Raw genomic sequence first — 19,835 nt, 5'->3', positions numbered from 1 at the left:
CTGGTTACACAGGATTTGCAGCGGTGGGAAAGAGAGGTGGGAATAATCCCGTATCATAGTTCCATAGTCTTCTTATTAGTGCGAGTTAATTAGCGATTACCAAGGTTGTTGAACATCAGTTTTGGGCATCAATTATCTGGTAAAGGTAATAATATAATAGGTAATCTTATACAATCAAATCGATGGGTGCCTGGAATAAAGCCGCAATCGACAAAACACAATTTTACAGGAGAAGAGATTTAGTGAAATTTTTGAATAATAACTAAACTACGAGGCATATCCAAATGGTTTGTATATCAAACGATGCGTTATTTTTTCTGGAGTAACATATAATGTGCATAAGGTTATAGTGCTTAGAATATACCTTAAAAAAGGTAGAAATACATATTGCCGCTTCATACATTGAAAGTCGGTTCCGTAAGAGTCCATTGTGGTTTTATTCCGGTAAAAAGTGCAAAAGTAGGGGAGACTGGGTACGGTTGAAACAATTTTGCTTTTATTGTCTATAATTTTGTTGTTTAATAACCAAGTGACGATTACGATACGTGAAATTGAAATTTGAAGTTTTAGCTATGATATGGCTGTATCATTATAGTTCCCGGGTTACTATTTATAGAAATATACGCAATTTAAAAAAAAAGAAATATTGTTTCAACCGTCCCCATGCCAGGGGCGGTTGAAACAGCGATTAGGATCTATTGAAATACATACAAATAATACAATAAGTACTAATAAAACGTGTTTTATTTATCATTAATAATACGAATATTAAAATTATAGTACCACATGACGACATTAATCAGTCTAAGTATTTAATATTTTTTAAACATTAATTAGCCTTTGATTAGTAGTAAACATTTAAAAAAATAACAGAAATATGATTAACTAAATGATATTTCCAAACCTAATAAACATTAATAATAAAATAATATTAAAATTCTGAATAAAATTAACGAAAATCTTTTTTTCTTTTTAAACCATACTTTTCCGCCACTTTCCGCAGTGAATCTCAAGCTTTTACCACCTCTAATGCTTTACTAAGTCAATTTCCTCTCTGGAAATCTTCCTTACCCAAACTCTCGGTATCTACAAAAAATTAACATTAATAAATTTTCTGTTTCAACCGTACCCACAAAAAATGTTTCAACCGTCCCCAACCCCACTTTTGGTAAAATATACTTTATAGTTTCGACACTAATGATAACACATTAAAAATAGTTACTGGCCCTTATTCTACAAGCTTCATTATAATCGCAAACGCACACTCGATACATTCACATAAAAAGAACAGGTAGTATAAGCGTTAATGTCTGAAGAAAAATACTTACTTTTGGGCAGTAAAAAACAATATGGCGTTTTGCACACAACGTCAACGCCTTAGGAAGTTTTAGGCACTAAATTCGTGTTCGGACCTGTTGTCCGCTTCTTTTTCCCCTAGGACCCCTAACTCCCCGTGGAACCGTTTACGAGATATTTGCTCTGTTTCAACCGTCCTTTGTTTCAACCGTACCCAGTCTCCCCTAATCATACAGCAATAGTGCATTGCAGCGTTGTGCGCTGATCTGAAGGATGTATGGCGAATGCAGTAATAGCGGTTTGCTTGAATTTAATGATCGACTTGGAAAATGTACTGGTGAATGCTGTGTACATTATATGTTCATATGGTCCGTATCGAAATGAGTACAAAGTTGAATATCTAGAGTGTTTCGTTAATATCTTTTTATAAAGTAGTGGAATTCATTAGTACACAATGATAATATTATAATATTACATGCTTTTGCCCGCGGCTTTTTCGTAGTTTAGAAGTTATCAATAATTTTGTAACTTTTTTTCAATTTCATGACCTAGTAGGCTTTAAAAAAACTTATCTTTATTTCGGGTTGACTTATCTCAGATTTCTTTATTTTGACAATATCGCTATTAATTGCAAATGTTTGAAAAAAATATTCACCTTCCTATCTTTGATGCAAGATTCAAAATTTTTGCTAGAAACATAAAAAAATGCTTTTAGCAGAACATTCTCAAAATTTCAACTTAAATGCTCAGAATACAGAACAAACCAGAAGGAGTGTTCGATAACATTTCTACGCGGCAACTTGTGTCCAAAATACTTCCCCTCCCGCGCCCCTCTACCCCCTTTAGTGTTACTAGCGCCGTGTGACACCCCCATTTTTGGGGTAAAATTATGTAATTTTTTAAAGAGATGTTAAACAAGTAAAAAATAAGTAAGTGAAATAAGTACACAGGGCCACAGTGTTAACTATCCATTTCCGTTTTTGCTCTCGCTCTTATCAAATGGTGATTCTTTGCGATAGAACGAGACGACATGACTGGCCATAGGCATAGATAGTACCTACCTACCTATGAATTTAATTTTTACTCCGAAGTAACTAAGTGTAGATGATTATTTATTTCTATTAAATAGTGTAATATACTATATGTAGGTATAATATGTTATTTAAAAGTCAATTACAAAAGTCGAATATAAACTTTAGAATGCCAAGTAAAACAAAAAAGAAACTTAAGGTTCTTTATTATGTAAACATATCGACAACAAAACATTTGTTTACGGCGCAGTAGTGCTTTTAGTTTAACTTTTCTTGGAGTCAAAAACAGAATCCAAATCAAAAACATCGCCAATACTTGAATTTGATTGCGAGGCAACTCTGGCTGTGTATCCTGAAAGAAAATCAGAGTAAGTATGTAAGCAATAATTAATTACTTAAAATTATTATTAAATATACAAATATTGCTGCTGCTGATCTGTTGATACCAATGCCTTACTTTTGAATAAATGGGAAAGTATGAAATTCACGATAGTAATTTATTATCTCCTCATTATTAGGGAATAATATTATAAATTAATTCAATATATTAAAATCAAATCAAAATCAAAAATATTTATTCAGTTTAGACCACAAGTGGCACTTATAATTTAATTAATCAGGTTGTCATGTCATGGATGAAATTACACTAAAAACTAATTAAAACAAAAAGGATGGGGAAAATATTCCATTATTCTGTGGTAACGCTAACAAAATTAACGCGTGAATTTTTTATAGACAAATGTAATTCAATATAAAAAAGTAGGGTAAAATATTCCGTTGACCTGTGGCAACACTTACAAAATACAACCGTGATTTTTTTTGAAAATTATTATTTAATTAAAATGAATTGGAAATGTGCTACTTACGGATAAAACATGATCCCATGCACTTTCTTCGTAATTCCAGTAGCATTCTTACATGTTGGAACGGCACAAGACGGCATAATTTAATTATAAAGTGTCAATCTGACGGATATGTAAACAATGCGCGCGCCGGCCATTGACTAATTGCTCTAAAGTCAAATTAGTGCGATTTGGAGTAATTAATATGAATACACATTTACGCCCGTTGACGGTTTCTGGTTTGTTCCGTATTCTGAGCTTAAATGTTTAAATAATAAAAAATGAGAACTTTCATAGGTCTAAAATAATTTTAAAAACTGCGCAGTTTTGTGGACATTCATAATAATACAAAAAAAACATGTACTTAATAGGCCACTATTTTTGTAATCGCTCCACTAAAGTAAAGTGGTAAGTCGCTAAATGTTTTTGACTTTCTTAAAGTGAATTAATATGGGCAATCTTCTAAGTTTACATTATGTAGAACAGATTTAGAGACAATAACTGAACAGAACATGTTTTTATTCTCAGCAAGGAAGCTTTTGCCCTTTATCACACCTGGTGGAAACTGTGATCAGGCTCAAGGTAGAAGGAAACTTCAACTACAGAGAAACTATGGCTTCCTACCTCCAATGCCGAAACATATTGTTATTATAAATAAGCTTTAATGAACATAAACCAAATATCCCTCCTTCTTCTCTTCCTAAGTCCCCTTTATCTTCCTAAGTCTGTCGCCATAACAATAATGTTGACAGCATTACTGTGTTCCGGCAGTTGTCAGGTAGGTACACAGCATTGCTTAATGTAAATCCAATCAACATATTTTTATTGCATAGAAGAACACCATGAAGTATTATTACTTAAGAAAGTTTAAAGAAATTGTACAAGTAGGTAATGTTTATTGTGACTTGGTACACATAGTTTGTTTCGGGGAACAAAGCCGCAATGGCCGTTACTTGTAAAAGTTTGAAATAAAACTTTTAACATTGAACATGCCACGATTATTCTGGTAAACAAATTTCCGGGAATAACGATTCAATATCCATAGTGCTTTTGGTAAATCAGCCAGTTTCAAAGATAAAATTCTGAAAAAAAATCACAAGGTGTATAGGGACCCCCAGATTACGAAAATCGCTTAATCGGAAAACTGCTGCTATGGCTATTGCGGCTTTATTCCAGGCACCCATCGAAATATACCTTGTTACTAAGCTGACCTGAATTACATTCTGTGTTGAGATCCGAGAACAATGAATTCAATGCTATTATTAATTCTGTTAATTTACTTAATTATATCTGGTCAATCTCAGATTGTTTGAGAATTCCGAAAATGATAATTTCATCTATAATTTCGTTATAAAGCTAAAGTTTCGAGTGAAGACTGGATTGAGTTTTGTAAATCGAATCAATGTCCTATTTCTTCTGAAAGAAGAATTTTGTAGGAAATCTTTACAATTTTTTGCAACATTCTAAAAAAACTGACCTTAAGATTTTACAAGATATTAATCAAGCATTAACTACCTAGGTATATCAAATTATTCCTTACAAGTTAGAAAAACGTAATAATAAATTAAGTTAGAATAGAAAATTGAAAAATTTCTATAGAAACTTAATACATTTCTTGTTATTAAGATGCCACATTGTTAAGATTGATATGCCAACAATTGTAGCTACAATCCAAGGCTAGGATTCCTAGATTTGCATTCCAAAAGGACAGGCTTATGCACTGGCTGACCACTATTGTACAGTTTACACAGACCTTTTGTATTTTTAACAGTCCTGTTTTCAATTACAATAGCGTAACAGCCACTTACTTTATTACTTTTGCCTCAAATTACACGAGTATTTTCGATGGCTATCTACATCGTTACTCTCCACTCAAATGTATGTATTCGACAGTTTGTCTATGGAATTGATAATTAATTTTTCACGTTAATTGTTATTACTCACATTTATGCACTTTCCATTGTGTGGTTTGAAAGCGAAAGCAATGAATGTATAAATAGATGTTTTTGAACGAGTGTAGTAATTTTTTACTTACCTTCTTATTACCGTCATCAGTTTTGACTTTTACGACAGTTGGGGCGTTGTACAATTTTATGTGTCATCATTATCATCATTATCGACAGCCCTTTACAGTCCACTGCTGGACTATGAGTCTCCTCCAATTTAGAGGAGTATTTTGCCATAATCTCCACGCCTGGCAGGTGTGTTTTATGTGTGTAATTTTTTATGTTTTTTATAGTTTATACTTCTTGTTATTAGAATTAACATAACTACAGCGCTCCGTAATTAAAAAACTATACTTATTACGTTTATTGCTGTTATACGACTATACTAAAGCGTAGCTAATCAGAGAGATGAATTTTTATATTTATATTTCACACGCGCTCGCGGCTTTAAATTTAAGTAAGACGTATAAAAATCCGCTTCGCTCCGGCAATCTCCGCCTCAGTGGGAGCGCAGCCTTAAACGGGAAAAATAAGTTTTAAAAATCATTTGGTTCCTTTTATTACCGTTTTTAAATATTATTATCCATTAAACCCTTAAGGTTATATACTAGAGCATTTTCTCGAGCATTCCTATGTAATGTAACGGTCTTACGAATGGCACAATACAGGTAAAATGTACGACGTTTGGTTTGTAAAAGGGTGATACACTAGAACATAATCATAGAGCGGCTCGTAGTTCTGTTACAGGTAAATGCTCGCTCACCTTTATACTTTATTTTATCGTAATCCAATACAAAGATGCTACAATAGATATTAAAAATACACAAAAGTATCGAATGTAATATTGCCATCTGATATTAATTTCATGAATCATAATAACATAACCGACGATATACGCTTAGGGATGTTCCGATACCACCTAAGTATCGATACCTACTCATTTCGATAATACTCAAATCTTTTTTCGATACTACTTAAATAAGTACTCCTAAAGTATCGATAGTTACTGATATCGATACTTTTTGGAACTTTTATTTTGTTTTATTATTTTGAGGGTGCTATCAATGAATATACAACTATCAAAGGCACTTTCACCATGGCGGAATGGCGAGATGATTTGCGGGCGGGTGCGGGTGTCTCCTTCTCTCGCTTTCGGCTCGGGCTCGGCTGAAGTCGGACGAATTCGGCTGGCCCAGCGGGAGACAACGCGTCACTCACGCCGCCACGCGACAAATACCGGTAACTCGGTAACCGATTAAAGCTGATTAGCTGACTGTTTTTGCTCTCTCAGTTCTGTATGATGCGTTCTCGGTTTTTTTATTGTTTTCGGTTGTTTTGCTGATTCGATTCGATACCAAGTATTTTTGTTTCGATACCGATTATGTATCGCAAAATTGATTCGATACAATAAATACTTGGTATCGAATCAAAAGTATCGAGTACCTACTCGTATTTATTAGTATCGGAATATCCCTATATACGCTAAGGTTAAAGGCTTCATGTCAAACGTCGTATTATGTTGACGTTAAGGCGTTATGACATGACACGTTATGTTGCTAAAGTATCGATATTTTGTTATCGATAGATTGTAAATTGGTATCAATTTCTGTAATTTGCTATGGTTGTCAGTCAAAAAAATATTGAACCATGATTAAGCTACTCCTAAATTTTTACATACTCAAAAACAATACATTCCCTTTTGTATTTGCACCAAATAAAATAAATAAATAAATAAATAAAATTCAGTCTTACATCAGATTAATGTTGAATTATTTACTTGATGTTTCAAACTTGTTGAACGATTTTTTTTTTCAAGTTTTAATTCATAGTAGGATCGATCCTAGAAAATAAATGTATATGACTGCTTTCTTGTTTTTCTTTTACTATCAAGCTGGTTTAATTTTATCGAATTTTATCGATAACATCGATTACTTTAAGGAACATCACAACACTCAATTACAGCTCATGCAGCTGTGTTAACAATAACATTACGTTACCTGTGACGATGTTGATATTAAATTATGGATACAGTGGTAATCTTTGACAGATAATTTTGAGTCATCTTTAACTGAAATAACATGCAAATAAAGTAACTACCTGTGATAGAATGTGTCGCAATTTTTATAAAAATAAAAGTATCAGTATTAGCTTTAGAGTCCTGAAAAAAAACCTTCAGGCACTTTTACGAATGAAGATCTGTTGTTTAAAGTCAATCCTATCTCGCTTCATCTTCTGCCTACTTATCTCAAAACAAAACTTAATATTTGGTTGCCTCTAAAAGACTGCAGATAGATTTAGGTCATCAGCTGCCAAGACATTCTGAGTAAGTAGTAAATATGCTGACGGGTCAATAGGTATATTTGCGGAGCCCCGCAATCCATGCATCACTTCTGACAGCTACACACACGAAGACCTGCATCGCATCGACTGTGCAGTTTGCGTGACGTTATACAGGGCGTTCCATACAAAAAGTTTTATTGATTTAGTCAAAATGTTTGAAACAGCTGATTTTTCTTTTTTATTGTCACCATTGATGCCATTGTAAGGACCTCTTTCACAATCTTCGAGTAAAGTTCCATTAGTTAGTTCCTAAGCAAGATTACCAGTAAAATAAGAAGTATTTTAGCGTTATTCAGAGAGGATAAAATTCCATAAATTGCTACTCGTGAGTTCATGACTTTAAACAACAAATAGCCTACTTGACACTTTACTCGGAGATAGTGAACGAGGCCCAAAAACTTAATCATGACGCACCTACTAGAATCTTCTTGAATCATTTGAGAAAAATAAAGGATATTTTTTCCGGTTTTTGCAAGAAAAACTTGGGCGCTATAGTCTTTCCGTAACAAGTCAAAATTCTCGCGCATGAAGCTGCATTAATCAGAATTTCTGAACATAATTAAATCCATCACATTACCTTCTAAATCTCAAGTAACGTACCAGACGAAAAGCTAGTTACGATGAACAATTTAGCTGAATTGGCGATCGCAGGCGAGTGCAGCGTAGCCTTTAATTTCCAATACAACTTTTCCAAATTCCAAAATGGCGGGAATGCGGGATCCAATCTACGGGAATAGAGCTATTCGACACTCTCTTACCCAATTCAATTTTGAGAGAACAAATAAGTTACATTATGTACTTATTTCAGGAACTCATGGTTATATTATTTTTAATATGAAACAACTTTTCGCTATGTATGGCTCGGGGGACGCTTTTGTCCAGCAGTGGACGTCATTTGGCTGAAACGAACGATGAATGAACTTTCCACTAGATTAATAAAGCTCGTCTTCTCATCTATAAAAATGATAACAATATTGTAGTTTGGATTGGATCGAATGACGTGTTATAACTGTATGATAGTCACTACCTACCTAAGCACTTGAGTTTTGACGCTTTGTCTACGAATTTATTTGCCTATTTCATGTATGTTCATTTTGTTCATTGTTCATCTTAAAAAAATATTACGATTCTCATCGTGGAAATAGATGACCTTTAGGACAAACCCTTTTCGAAGATCTTACCAAAGAAGATAATGATGATGAGGTCTCTTAAATAAACCTTTCAACTGACTACCTGACTACATTACGTGACATTACGAAGTCATTTTAAGTATTAAACACACGCAATCCTACACCATGTGGAGTTTCACAAGAGGGCCCGTTATTCTCCTGTTCATTCCTAATTAATGGTGCCCATAAACATTTTGCTGTCTCCATTTTGGAAACTACGCTATGACGCCCGAGTTCTTAATCCACCTAAGTACAATTTTAGCACTTTTGACTTTCCATGGAGTTTCAGTCACAGAAGATTATAAATTGGTAAAAGTCAATGCCCTGACAATGTTAATTATATTATTATAGTTAACAGCTATTGCCCGCGGCTTCACCTTCGTGAAATTTAGTTTGTCACAAATCGTCATAAATTATAGCCTATGTTATTCTGGGTTATAAACAATAATAATATTGTAAAGTTTCATCAAAATCCGTTCAGTATTTTTTGCGTGAAAGAGTAACAAACATCCAGACGTCCAAACTTTTGCATTTATAATATTAGTAGGATTTAGACTTTTTATGTACTTATTGTACATTTGCTGCCAGTACATAAACATTTTCATAAGTAATCTAATTATTTGAAATGTAAGAAGTGCGTCAATTATGCAAAACAAATTGTGCCGTATCGCTTAATCGCTCCCTCGTGAAAGTTACTAATTCAAACTTACGCGGTTTTGGAACTTACACGAGTGGCTATCCACTATCTAAATGAATTCTCTGCCGCTATCGTGGTCTCATAAATATGTATAACTCGACATTATACAGGTTGTTAGGTAAATGGGTATATGAGCCGACACTAGCCCATGTTAACATGGTCATATAAATGGTATGGTGAAGTCAGAAATTTGATATCATCATTTTAATTTTTTAAATTTTCATACAAAATTAATTTTATAAAATCCGATTTGTATGAAAAATAAAATAATTAAAATGAAGATATCAATTTTCTTACTTCACCATACCATTTATATGACCATGTTAACATGGGCTAGTGTCGGCTCATATACCCATTTACCTAACACCCTGTATAGTGAAAATTGTGTTGGAACTTGTTCGTCATTTTCTCAAATTAATTTAGAACGGTTGTTTGTGGAAACGATAACAGACCCGGTAAATGTAATTGTTTTACTTTATTGCTTCGCTGTTGTTTATAAAGACAGCTTTTGTAAATCTAAATTGTGTTTATTGTTGTTGCTTTCAAATAGACTGGGATTCTTGAGCTTTCAGTCTTTAGCCAGTGACACGTGCCGTGTCGTTTACAGAGAATACAGATTTTTAACTTGGTATTTTCTACCGTTGTCATTACCATAATCAGTCTCTTCTACTATCGGTTTTAATTGTCAAATTGCGATTGCTGTAATGTATTTTCAGACTTATTCCTCAATGGGACACACAGTATAAAACAAAGTTACGATATTACCATGCAAATATTACATTCTTAACTCATATTAAAACACTAAACTAACTTCTCAAAATTTATATTCCACCTGATATTACCCGAACAAAAATTCTTAAACTCCGACCTAACAATATAAAGCAAGCGGATAGCCAGCAAAGTTACTTGCATGAATAGACGTTTCAGGCGAAGTTCGCAGCTTTTAGAATGCTCGCATCGACTGCAGCGAAACTCCCTAAGGCAGAGAACTCACGGAGCGGTTTTCACCCGCGCCCGCTAAGGTTGCGTGCCCTTAGCTCCTGTAGAATGCAGTATTAAACTAAGTGGCACATTTCACGACGCGGTTGATTTATTTGTGACACTTTTTCCGGTAACTGTACCTACTTACTTAAGAAAATGGATTCTTGGTTGAAATGACGGGTTCCTCTCACCTGACGAAATAAAAAAAAAACTAATTAGGCAACAGGGACTGCAGGCCCAGTTATGAAACCGTCTCAGTCGCCTGAAACCTCGATTTTAGCACGTAAAATCGCGTCCACAGTTACCGTAGCCTGGGCGATTTGCCTCGTGCACTCTGTGATCGGTTGGCACTCTGTGGTCGACAGTGGTTCTAGTTACCAACCTTCTTGCGACAATCGCCCGCCAGGTATGTAGGTGACAATCGCAGCTGCAGGGGTCGTCAACTGCACAAACCAGCGGTCTTGTAAGTTTTGGAATAAAACAGGGGCTGTCCCAAAACCTCGGTGGGCGTGGCTGAAAACCGCTCTGTGAGTTCTTAGCCTACTGCTCGCATCGACTGCAGCAAAACTCCCTAACCGTATTCTGTTAGATTCGATATTTAAAGTCGAGCATCGAGTTTTTATTCGTATTCGGACTCTTGATTCGTTGAATCCGCCACAAAGCGGGATTGTGGGAGCATTGTAATACACTTGCGGTCAGATATATACGATGCAAATTGGGATACGCTGGAGATTCGAGGAACTTTTTGCTTTACGAACGATACTAGTTACATATGGATTTGATGCATGTCTATGAAAGTATAGTTTTTAACTGAGAAATAGGACTTTTCATGTTCCATTTCAACTAAAATAGAGAAACACTTTTTTTTTGATACTTTAATAATTTACTGACTTTGTTTATTTGCATCAGCTTGTGGTTTTTATTAAAAAGCTAATAAGCTAACTGAGGCTCTACATAAAGGACCTTTATTCTTAATTTCCTAGTAAATTAAATTATAAACGTTTTTGAGTGTATTCTATAGATATTTCAACTCTATGTCACAAGTGGCGCTCAAGTAAGTATTAAAAGCTGAAACGCATCTGTTTGTAGTCTACGTCCCGAATTAGGATAATTGGTAGGATAAATCTATATTTGGGAAGTCTATAAGCGTCCCGAAGAGGGCAGGCTGAATACGAAACAATGGGCATTTTGAGTGTATTATTGTACAAATAGAATAAATAGGTACATCTACAGAGCTTGACCTCGAGTCATCATTATTTCAGCCACAGGACATCCACTGCTGAACATAGGCCTCCCCAATTTCCACATCGCCAGGTTGGTAGCGGCCTGCATCCAGCTCCTACCTCCTACCTTTATGACCTCGATTGCTTAATTCAAATTATTCTTTTGTGTATTCTTTGAAAACCTTAAGAAAATTTACTAAATATTTATTAAAACGTTTAATAAAACAAAATGAGCCTCTAATAACAAAATTACACGCTCAAAATATTCACGACCAAAATCTCGATGCAATCTCGCTTTAAATTAAGCAGAATCGAGCCCCCACTTAGATCACAACCTAATTAGTAGAATGGCAGCCGTAAAAGCTTTCAAACGAAGGTCACTAAATGGATGGCTAATAAAAATGTTCAAATACACAACAAAAAGTACATTTGGCATTTCGCACGAACGGTCACGCGAAGAGGTAATCGAATCTAAGTAGAATTCAGTGAAAACGTTGAATAATCAGACTGATTATTGTGTGTAAAGATTCGAGGACAATATTAAAGAGTTTGACCGCCTCTGTGGTCCGTGTGGTAAGAAGACGCAGAGGTTCCCGGTTTGGATTCCCAGTGGGCACGAAACTTTCTGCCCGGTTTAGTTGGTGGTAGGACTTGTTTTACACCATTACAACAATGTAACAGCATTGTTGTGTTTCGGCAGTTGGAGGTTTATCTGTAGTTAACACTTTCTATCAGGTGAGATGCAGGCCAAGAGGTTCGTTGTAGGATAAAAGAAAATACTTTAGTTAGAAAATTTCAATAAGCTATGAAAATGTAGGTAGGCATTGAGCCATTAATAAACGCTGCTAAATCGTTAAATCTCGATCTTTTATTTTTTTGGATACAATAAAATTAGGCTATAATTTTTATTTGTCAATTATACCTACTTTTAATGTAAGAATTAATAAGAAACGAAATTCAAGGCACTATCAATTTTTTGTGAGACTCTTTCTCGAAAACATTACGAAGCTATCATCAAAGCAAAAAAGCTTTTGTAATCATAAAATACTAACTATAATTCAAAAATATGAAAGGCAATTTTCGTAAGAAAGGGGGCGTCCATAAATTACGTGAGACAATTTTGGCTATTTTTCAACCCCCCCGCCCCCCTTGGTGAGATTTGGTGAGATTTTGCCTGACCCCCTCCCCCACCCCCAAATCTCACGTGATATTAAAAAAAATCCGAAATTTAATAGTTTTGGAGTAATATAACTGAGAAACATTTTTTTGTGTGCTTTAACGTTGTTGCTAACGAGTGCATCAAAAAGATCTATAAAGTTTAAGATTTTAGTTCTTGAAAGTATCTGCTAGGGACGCTGTACAATCATCATACATTTAAATGTCTTTTTTTTTTTTTTTTTTTTATGCTAGACAAGGCAGGTATTTGACCGCAATCGCACCTGGTGTTAAGTGAGATGCAGTCTAGGATGGTACATATCTGCCCTGTAAGTGCCTATTCACTCTCGCCTTGAAAACGCCCGGATTATAGTGTTCAGGAAATACAGCAGCAGGCAGCGAATTCCAGTCCCTAGCTGTTCGCATTATAAAGGAGTCGTCGAAACGCTTAGTGCGAGCTGGTGGAATGTCGACAATGTAGGGATGGTACGCCAGCCTGCGTCTGGTTCCCCGGTGATGGAAAGGGGCTGGTGGAATTAAGTTATATAATTCCTTCGCACATTCTCCGAAGTGTAGCCTGTAGAAAACCGTTAGAGAAGCAACTTTACGGCGGTGGTCAAGTTCCTGGAGCGACGCTTCAACAAGGGTCGGGCTGTCGATTAGTCTCCTGGCACGCCTTTCCACCGAATCCAAAGCAGCCAAATATTTCTTGGCAGAGCCGTCCCAGAGGTGGCAGCAGTATTCCATGCAAGGTCGGATCTGTGCTTTATATAACTGCAGCCTTTGCTTATTGGAGAAGTACTGCCTTGCCCTCGAGAGGATACCAAGTTTCTTGGCAGCAGTTTTCGCTATGGATTCGATGTACTCGCCAAAGTTCAACTTGCTGGACATTTCGATACCCAAAAGTTGGAGTCGCTCGGTGATTTTAACAGGCACACCTCGGAATGTTGGAGCCAGACGAAATGGACTTAGTTTGGCGGAGAACAGACACGCCTGTGTTTTGGACGCGTTAAATTGGACCAGATTGGCATCGCCCCAATCAGAGACATCCTGAAGGGCCAAATTTAAGCGTTCGATAAGGGACTCACGACAAGACTCGACCTCACGCCCGCTGGCTTTTGCGCTGGAAAGATATTTGGCTGTCACTGTTGTGTCATCTGCATACCCAAAGGTACCGGGTTTGAGCAGATCATTGATGTGCAGTAGAAACAGTGTTGCAGACAGCACCGATCCTTGAGGGACGCCAGCGTCAATAGGTTGCTGACTAGAAGTGTAGCCCTCAAGGACTACTCTTATTGATCGTCCCACAAGGAAATCGGAGATCCATTTGCATAAGCCAGCAGGGATTCCAAAAGATGGAAGCTTGTTTATTAGGCTGCCGTGCCAGACTCTGTCAAACGCCTTTGATACGTCCAGTGAAACGGCAAGGGCTTCTCCGTGTTTCTCAATGGCCTCGCTCCATAAGTGTGTGGCATACACGAGAAGATCGCCTGTAGAACGACCATACCGAAACCCATACTGACGGTCGCTAAGTAGGTCATTTTCTTCAAGGTATGACAGGAGTCGGCCATTGAGGACACGTTCCATTATCTTGCAGAGTATGGACGTAACAGAGATGGGTCTATAATTTGTTGGGTCAGCACGACTGCCCTTTTTAGGTACGGGCTGTACGTTTGCAAGCTTCCATGATCTAGGGACTAGTCCAGTCTCAAGTGAGAGTCGATACAGGCGTGTCAGAATAGGAGACAACTCCGGCGCACAGTTCCGCAGGACTATTGCTGGAATTCCGTCGGGTCCACTGGCTTTATTTATGTCAAGAGAACGCAAGACATTTAAAACCTCTCTCTGCCGTATGCGGACCTCACGCATGGTGGTAGAGGCAGGTGGTAATGAGGTTGGTATTTTGCCTGCAACGTCAAGACGCGAGTTATCAGCGAACAGGGTGGCAAAAAGGTTCGCTTTTTCCTCAGCAGAGTGAGCCAGTGAGCCATCAGGTTTCAGCAGTGGTGGCAGGCTGGGGCGACAGAAGTTGGATTGGATGGCCTTGGCAAGGGACCAAAACGCTTTGGACCCGGCTGGGTATGAAGCAAGTTTGGTGCCAATGCGTCCAATATGGTCGTAGCGAGCCCTGCGTAACGCTTTTTTGCAAGACTTGGAGGCTTGGTTATAGGCTTTCTTCAGGTTGCGAGTTTCAGGTGAGCCGCGCGTTCGAGCATCAGCCCATGCCAGAAAAGCCGACTGCTTACACGCTTCAGCAAGACGGCAATCAGCATTGAACCAGGGGCGAGCTTTGCTTCCTGAGGCGACGTCTGAGTAAGTTATTAATAAGTCATTTTTTACGCAGTCGCTAGCGGATGACGATTGTGTAAAGTCGCACTAAGCCCACTGATTACGAATAGATCCAGAAAAACACGTGTAGTGACAGCGGTTAGTACTAGGGTCACATTGTTTTTTTACAGAAGTACCTAGTCTAATTGTTCCTTTCTACAAAATCACTAATAATCTAGCAAAATCGATTTTGATAAAAAAAGAACTTGTTTTATAATTTTCTTAATTTCGTCATTTATTCTGCATTTTAGTATTGACACATGCAGACGGAAGCATTTTTAGTTGTATTTGTTTAGACTGTATAGAATAAAATGACATTATCATCATACAAATATCATTTTTAGTCCTGACAAGGAACCCTTAATATAGTTTCGATATGTCTGGCTGTCTGTCTGTCCGAGGTTTTTCTTGGAAACTATTGGCACTAGGGAGCTGTAATTTTGTAGAGGTATGTATATTAATCACGACGACAAAACGGTAGAATAAAATTTTGAAAAAAAAAATTTTTTTAGGGTAGCTCCCCTACATTATGTAAAGTGGGTATGATTTTTTTTTCGTCTTCTACCCCATGTGTGGGGTATCGTTGGATAGGTCTTTTAAAATGGCTTAGGGGTTTCTAAGACCATTTTTCGATTTAGGGATCCGTTTGCAAAATGTTAAAGTTTAAAGTGCCAATTTTTGTCCGAGTAGGGCGTTCCCCCCCGCTAAAAACTAAACTGTTGGCTTGATAAATCTGGAAAAATTCAAGATTATAGTGCTTTTTATGAACTTTCAAGGAAAACTATAGTGGTTAAGATAGATCAATTAGTTCAAGACTAATAGTCGTTTTACTCATGTATTATAAAATTTCATACCTAATAAAAATTCCTTAGAAGAAAATATTAAAAGTGACTTTAGATGAAGTAATTGCTTACTTCTGAAATATATTGTGATAACGACGGACAACTAAGGAACCCTACACTGCGCGTGGCACGACACGCACTTGGCCAATTTTTTTACTTAAGATTTAACCCAGTTTTCTCGCAAACTATTTCTCTATTTCTTGTGGAAAAAAATACGTGATATTTCCCGAGACCCCCCCTCTCCCCCACGTGAGATTTGGTGAGGTTTTTGTTGACCCCCTCCCCCCCCTAAAAGCCTCACGTAATTTAAGGACGCCCCCAAAGTATAAAAAGATTAAAGTAAAAAGATACAAGTAAATAAATTAAAATAGGTACCTTGTTGTTAGCAAAGGTTAAACGGTATCAGTTTTAACGACTTTCTATCAAAAGGCGAAGTGTTTACACCCTCTTACAATAACAGTCACGTATTGAGAATAAACAAGAAAACCTTTTACAAATAGAATCGTAAAGGTAGTAAAGATTAAAGGCTCGTACTAATCTACTACGTGAGTGCAGAATAACGCAACGCCTGGAACTTTTATTGAAGCAAAATGTTTTTAGTGTGTCAAATTGCTAATGATATTGAAACAGGATTAAACCACAGAATAATAATAAGTACTACGTACAGAAGTTTTACTTCGCGAAGGTATTTAAAAAAATGTATGCTCAATGTCATTAACCATATGGTGTAATTTAGCCTGTCTCAAGAGTCAAGCACCATTTTGTTGACAAACGTCAGTGATCGGCACTGCGCCGAAGCTATAGGGCTGACTTCGGTAAAATGATGTGACGTGAGGTGCCAAACTGCGGAAAATGGCGGAGAAAATACATGATTTAGCATGAATTATCATGAATAAATTAACTACTTATTTACCTCTGTGTCTTGAGGCAACTTAAAAAAGTACATTCTGTGTTTTTATTATTATTTAGGCAGTTAAATACTGCACAGTATTTAGTACACCATTTTCTTTATTTTCTTTCATCATACACAAGAATACGCGTGCGTGAGTCAATGTTCGCTCGTATGTGAGGCCTTGTCGAATAGTATCCTGTAGGTGGGTCATCGTGCGTGTTTTGTTTTCGATGTAAACTCGCGGAGATGAACAGGCCTGATTAAACCAAATTCTAAACAATGTCACTTACAGAAATGCTTAATTACTCTACTTGCTAACTTTACAGATTCTTATTAACGGAACATATAATAAGAGACGAAGATAATTAATTACAATTCAGTAATTTAAGCAAGTTTATAATAATCGTAAGATATTTCCTCCGTAAACAAGTCGGACTTCTTGAAGCAATGAGGCTAATTAATTTATGACTGAAAAACAGTTTATTTTCCTTTATTACTTGAAAGGGTAGCGTAGCGTGGGCAGGCCTCCTACTAGGTGGACCGACGATCTGGTGAAAGTCACAGGAGGTGCCTGGATGCGAGCGGCGCAGGACCGGTCTTTGTGAAAATCCTTGGGGGAGGCCGTTGTCCAGCAGTGGACGTCTTTCGGCTGAAACGAACGAACGAACGATTACTTGAAAAATAAAAGAATATAAAGTAAAAACTTTAGGGTCATCAAGGCCTAAGTAAATGAAAAAAAAATGACAATTGCATTTACTATTCCAAGCATAGTGCAGAGTGTTGTAGTCCCAACCGCACTAGCATGTCCGATGGTGGGCCAAATGATAATAAATTCATGCGGTATGACCAAATCAATACTGGTCGCAGGAACAAACCGGAACGCCCAAAATGCTTGAATTATACAACAGTGTTTTGTCTAATGAACTATATTTAACCTTTCGGTGAAAGTTCCGCTTAATACTTCTAAATAATTAATTTAAGTGCATGTGCGTCAACTAGTCACATACATAAACGCTTATTATTACATTGGTAAAGTAACAAGTAACCCAAACTTAAGTAACACATCCCAAATATAGCTTGCTCTACATGCGAGTCTCTGATCTTCTAAGTAAAAGGGGTAAGGATACCTAGAAGTAACTATGAGGTATCCGGTATTGTTTCATGCATTTATTCACGTTACGTTACATGGTTGGTCGGTTTTATTACAACACTATCCGACATGCCAATTCGTTGTTAGAAATAATTTATCAAAAAGTTTTCACATCATTAATACTTTCAGATTCTATAAAGATATTCAGGCATCAAAATCTATTTGCAAAATAACCACTGAATATCAATTCCCTTACATTACTGCCATCATTCATCACACCTTATCTCCGTCAAAATTAAAATGCAGAAAGTTAATTTTCTACTTCGACCATCATTTTTCACGGCTAAACCGTGAAACATTTTTCAAGCTTCAGATCAATTTTGACAAACTTGCAAAACACGGCGTATCCCGTGGAATCAGATAAGAACCGGCGAGCTTAATGAATAGGCGGTCTTTGCTAGTGATGTGCTGTTAATTAACTCGGAAAATTTGGGAAAATCGATTGCATTAACCTAATGAATAAAATTATGAAGATTTTTTTAAGAGTCTATTTTATTGCATTATTTTATTGCATGTAATAAGAGCATAATTAATCGTATGCAACAGGATTCGGGAGGTGTTAATTTGTTGCCTTAGTAGGTATTATCGATAGAAAAATTCAAAAATGGTCTAATTATCTTAAGTTGGAGATCCCAAAAGCAATATTTTATGCTGTCAAGAAGATCGATTTATCTAATGACATGGTTACTACAATAATTAAAAATTGGCCCTCGCAATTTCTGATTCAATAACTTGCCCGAAAAGGGGGAAAAGGTAACTGAGCTAACATTCAGACACCTATTGTACCAGATTGATTTGTGAGTTTGAACGAGATTTTGCACTCTAGGCTCACTTTGCTCGGTGAAGTTCGCCTTGAGCTTCCAGCAGGTCCATCAGAAGAAAATACCCAATTGATTGTTTTATTAAGACAACAAAAAAGTGACAAATTAATATTTATTATAGTAATTTATTTAGATCTACATTTCTTACATCAAAAATATTTTCAAGGATTTTAACCTAATGTTCCCAGCATTATTGTTTTTATTAAAAATACTCATTACCCACTCGAGTCCCACCCACGCTGTCGCATCACTACTCACTCCTTAACATAATGGAATCTTTTTAGACACTTTAAGACAGCACTTTGGTTTAATGAAGTGCTATAATTCATTTTGGCGGAGCTCTGTCGGATGCTCTTACGCTGTAGGGTAATTAGATCTGGGGCGTAATCGATTGCCACCTGATGTAGGTAGTGTAAAGCACATCTACCTATACATATTGGTATCTTATGCAGTTCATAATAGAGTCGAGTTTGCAACAAAACTTTAATAGTCTGATGTGACTAATGCCCTTTGAGATGATATAGTTTTTACAGGAACTTCATTTACATAGCAAAGGAGTAGTCTATTGCATATTTTAGTGAATTTAGACGGTTAGCAATCGCTTTGCCCTTACGGTTCAGTGGCCGAGAAAAGCTTAACGCACTTAAAATTGCTTTTCGGACTTGTCTGTATTTGAAGTTGATGTTCATCGACTCTACAAGTTAATTTTTATTTTGTGTAGCAATTATCTGATGTCAGATTTTTTGAGCTGCCATGTCATAGCCGTCTTTCAAGCCCCGATGGAATGGATTTGGATAGCTTATCTTGATTACATATTGAATTAAATGATTAGATTACAGTTACATTCGCTGCACAATATTACTCCCCCAAACAAAATGTAATAGTTGAGTGGTCAATTAACATGGAGAAGAGACTTCTGAACAATGTCATTGTCATCTTTATTAAAACATCTTACATCATCTCTTTTTTTATGCATAACAAGGCAGTTATTTGACCACAATCTTTTCCAACATCTCTCTTCTTTCTTATACCTACTTAAACTATCAGAAGTTGTATCTACTTTATGTGCCATACCTCGGAGCTGAATATTATATCAAGTATACTTTTCATACATTGTACGCT

The 19,835-nt window shown here is 36.5% G+C and overlaps 1 protein-coding gene and 1 long non-coding RNA gene across 2 annotated transcripts in view; both read right to left on the bottom strand.

Annotated features, from left to right (window-relative positions):
• LOC135075734 (putative polypeptide N-acetylgalactosaminyltransferase 9) overlaps positions 1-19,835 on the bottom strand; it is a 246,261-nt gene that overhangs the window by 214,105 nt on the left and 12,321 nt on the right. The gene's annotated exons all lie outside the window — the stretch shown is intronic.
• On the bottom strand, positions 2,517-3,395 carry LOC135075536 (uncharacterized). Its single transcript, XR_010258047.1, has 2 exons — positions 3,194-3,395; positions 2,517-2,679 (listed from the first exon to the last, which is right to left on the bottom strand). It is a non-coding gene; the product is annotated as an uncharacterized LOC135075536 (long non-coding RNA).

Source organism: Ostrinia nubilalis, chromosome 10 (assembly GCF_963855985.1).
Source record: "Ostrinia nubilalis chromosome 10, ilOstNubi1.1, whole genome shotgun sequence".
Taxonomy (NCBI): Eukaryota; Metazoa; Arthropoda; class Insecta; order Lepidoptera; family Crambidae; genus Ostrinia; species Ostrinia nubilalis.
The sequence above is the reverse complement of the archived record's forward strand: the minus strand, read 5'-3'. Positions and strand labels throughout refer to the sequence as shown.